Below are 4,067 nucleotides of genomic sequence, written 5' to 3'. Positions count from 1 at the left end.
GAGTGGACTAGGATGATTACACCACCTCTGAACCACTATAAATTGTCTCTCTCATTTACTTACTGCTTTTATTTATTATTGCATGCATACTAACCCATTTACTATTCATCTTATTGATTGAGTTATGTGACTTTACAAGTGCATGCAGACACAATTCCATATTTGACTTATGTTCATTTGTTGTCTTGCATATTGAATATTTGACTAACCCATTTTATACCGTGCGAAATTATTCATCTGGGTCTAGTAGCTTTCACGTGTGCATGCTAGCATAAACTTGCGTACTTATTATTTGAGCCATTCCAAGCATATCCATCATATTGCATGTGATATATCTCTCTGTTTTTACGTAACTCTTTGTTGTTAAATTATTCCGCTGTGCAGTTAAATATCTTGTTAATATTTACTTGTCATTTAGAGTTGAAATTACCAAAATATTATTAATTGAGAGAAAGTTTAAAAAGTCTATTCACCCCTCTAAACTTTTTACCATCCTATCCGGACCAACAAAGGTAGACAAAATTCAACACATGACATCAGTACAAAAGCACACATTTATTTTCCGATCACCGGAGTTAGAAACTTCCATTTTCCAGCGCCGACAGAGTGCTCCCATTTAATAGCCTCTCTTGGGCCTTAGATTCCTGTCTCATCCACAACCAACAACAATTAATATAAAGACAATAATATAACAATAATAAGACAATAATGGAGTCAAATGAAATTTATGAAGCCATTGAATATCTCATAATTCCGACCTCTTTTTTCCAGTCGGTGAAGATGGTGATGAGTGCCAACACAACATTTTGAACCAACGACGCCAAGTTCAACCCCATCCACAGCCCCATCCCTCTCAGATTCGTCAGAAAACCCAGCATTCCGGCCACCGGAGCTCCGACCAGAAAATACGCCCCCAGATTCACATACGCTCCCAAATGCTGCCACCCGCTCCCTCTCGCGACGCCGGAGAGCAGCCCCGATATGCCGTCGGAGACCAGCATCAGACTGACCAGAGGAATCATCCTTTTTATGTAACCCACCACCTCTATCTCGTTGCTAAACGCATATCCCATCACACTCCTCAGAGACATTAGAACCACCACTGCAACCACCAGCTCTATCATCCCGATTATGGTCACCCCCCACACCGCCATTCTCGCTGAATCCGGTTCCCCGCCCCCAGCTCATTCGAGATCCTGGTGCTGTAAACAAAAATAGTTATTGATGATTGCTCTAATACCAAATTAAAAATAAAAATTGTTGGGGGATTGTTTGGCTGAAGTAGCTAGAGGGTAAAGGCAAGTACATCATCCAATGTCTCTAAAGTAAATCTGTGTCTTGGCTACTAGCCATAACTTGAGTTGGTGTGAGTGGTTAATAACTTCGAGTCGCAACAATAACATTGAAGATTTGTTCGTGCTGGGAGGGGAATTGTTGGACACCCCACTATCTCGAAAATGTGTGGTGTGGCATACCAAATTGAAGCAAAATCAACACATTCATTGAATCATTTGTAGTTTATTGTTAGATTGCTCTGATACCAAATTGTAATTCATTTGTAGCTTACCTAGCACCAGCTCCAATCGAAAACGGGATGCAGTAATGCAGTGAACAGATCATGAGGCTGCAGATACAGATTGTCAAGATCCATGAGCAACCATGTCTATGTATATGTTCTCATTAATGGATGAAATAATGCATGGATTAGAGGGGGTTGAAGAAGAATACCATATGGAGAGCACAGAGGTCTCAACTTGAGGATTTGGCAAGAGACCACCAAGCAAGATCACAATTTCAAAAGTCCACCATTCAAGGCTGCAATCATGTTCCAAACACATTAAACCAAGGCCAAATCAACAAAATCGCGAGTTAAAATTGTAAAAATTTTGTTTTGGAGTTACCAAGCCATGCATGCAGAAGGGATGGCCAAGCGGAAGAATTTCCCAACATGAGCAAGCAAATCGTTCCACAAGCACACCCGAGACTTCGCACAGGACGAAGAATATTTCACATACACAGCAAGCAGAATCACATTGAACCAAAAGGACAACCCAATTGCCAGGGCTGGTCCTGCACTTCCCAAACGCGACCTAAACGATAACGCCCAGCAAACAGGAATATGGAAGCACAAAGCCAAGGCCGAGCTTAGCAGCATTGGAACAATCAAGCTCTGCATCTGCAAGTAGCGCACCAAGCACTGGAGAATAGCATAAGGGAAAATGGCAGAAATGAGCCAAACTGAATATTTGCCAGCTTCTGCAGATATCAAGGGGTCTTGGCCTATAAGGATTAGAAGTTTGTCCATGAAAATCCAGAGAATGGAGATTGGAATTGCCACCAATGTGAGAGACATGATAGCCCCATAGGTATAAGTCCCTAGCTTGTGGTATTGCCCAGCCCCATATGCTTGCCCACAAAGCGTTTCCAATGCACTTGCCATTCCAATCTGTTCACCAAAACTCCAAGAACCATTCAGTCATGACAGATATCTTCTATGGATCAATTTTTATCATCTAAGAAAAACCATGTTTTCTAAGGTTGGTCAAGGTAATCATGACTTGCTTTTTGGACATGATAGCAAGGTGGGTCATGGTTGAAACTAAATCCAAACAAGATACAATCAGTAACTACTATTTGAGAGTGTATATTAGTAAATCCAGTCATTTAATCTTAGGGTGCGTTTTGGAGGCTAAATGAGAAAAATAGAAGTCAACGGAAAATATGCCGGGGTGTAGTCAATGAAAAATAGAGATAGAGAGGATTTTTCAAAAAATGTTGCAGCAGTGAAACAGCCAATCACTCGTTGCGGCTGCAGCCACCACCCCCATACACTGCTCCCGCAAGGTGCAAATGTTGTATTTTGAAAAGGTGGCTCCGGTGTTCAATTTTGAGACGTATGTATTCAATTCAAGGGTGGAGTAACAAATTTATATCTAGGGCATGCAGGGAGAGAGGTTAAGAGTGTGGTCCAAAACTATCCCTTCCTAATTTTAGAGGTTTTAGAGTGTGGTCCAAAACTGGCCATGCTCACTAAACAAGCTTGGCGTCTTATCAACAACCCGGCAGAGATCTACAAGGCTAGGTACTTCCCCTCCTCATCTTTCTTGGAAGCTAAAACAGGTTCTAATCCATCTCTAATCTGGAGAGAAACTCAAGACATCATAAGAAGACACAGCAGGTGGAGAGGCCTACTTTAACTTTATAATTTCTCATGTGTTTTTATCATTTGCGAAACGGTCCACTCACACGGTAGCTAAGCAGTCCGTTTCTAGTGCTTGGATAACCCTCCCCCTATCTTTGTAATGTTCTGACTTTAGACCTTGAAAGAGAAGCAAATGCAGTAAGAATGATGGCGATGGATTAAAGAATGGTGAGAGGTGGGGAAGGTAAAAGTAGAGAGATAGAGGAGTTTACAAGTACGCTGAAGCCGGTGACGTTGGTGAAAGAGGTGGCGACGGCGCCGCCGGAGAGGGAAAGCTCGCTGATGTGTCCCAACATCATCATCGACACGAATATGACCATCTGCTGGCAAACCGTGACCACCAACATGGGTATGGCTATGCGCGCCAGCTTCTTCAGCTCCGCCAAGAAAGCATCCTTGCTTGCCGCCGCTGCCGACGGCATCTTCTCCGACAACAATGGCACCTCTGCATCCATCTCCGGCAACAAAAAACTAAGTCTCTCCAACTTCACCACCCGCTCCGATCCCTTTGACGAAAAGGGATGCGGAAAACAACGAAATATATAGGCGGAATGGGCGAGAGGACTATCACTTTCCACGATTATTTTAATGGGATTTGTTGAGTATAAAATTTTCTAGAAATTCCACTCGAAACTTGAAACTGTTGAATGATTGACTCGCCGTAGGAAATGGTTCCAGACCCACTTTACCCTTTATAAACTAAGGGGCCGTTTGGTTCACGGAATGTCAGATTACCTTAGGGAATGTTAGATTGCTGGGAATGTTAGATTACTGGGAATGTTAGATTCCTGTGTTTGGTTAAAATTGGGGTATGTAATATAATCATGTTTGGTTTAGGGTTATCTTTTATACACACTATAATATC

At 42.3% G+C, this 4,067-nt stretch overlaps 1 pseudogene; it reads right to left on the bottom strand.

Moving 5' to 3' along the window:
* Positions 1–499: 499 nt before the first annotated feature.
* On the bottom strand, positions 500–3,709 carry LOC109177928 (annotated as a pseudogene).
* Positions 3,710–4,067: the final 358 nt, after the last annotated feature.

The sequence above is a fragment of the Ipomoea nil genome, unplaced genomic scaffold (assembly GCF_001879475.1).
Source record: "Ipomoea nil cultivar Tokyo-kokei standard unplaced genomic scaffold, Asagao_1.1 scaffold0805, whole genome shotgun sequence".
NCBI classification, from domain to species: domain Eukaryota; kingdom Viridiplantae; phylum Streptophyta; class Magnoliopsida; order Solanales; family Convolvulaceae; genus Ipomoea; species Ipomoea nil.
The sequence above is the reverse complement of the archived record's forward strand: the minus strand, read 5'-3'. Positions and strand labels throughout refer to the sequence as shown.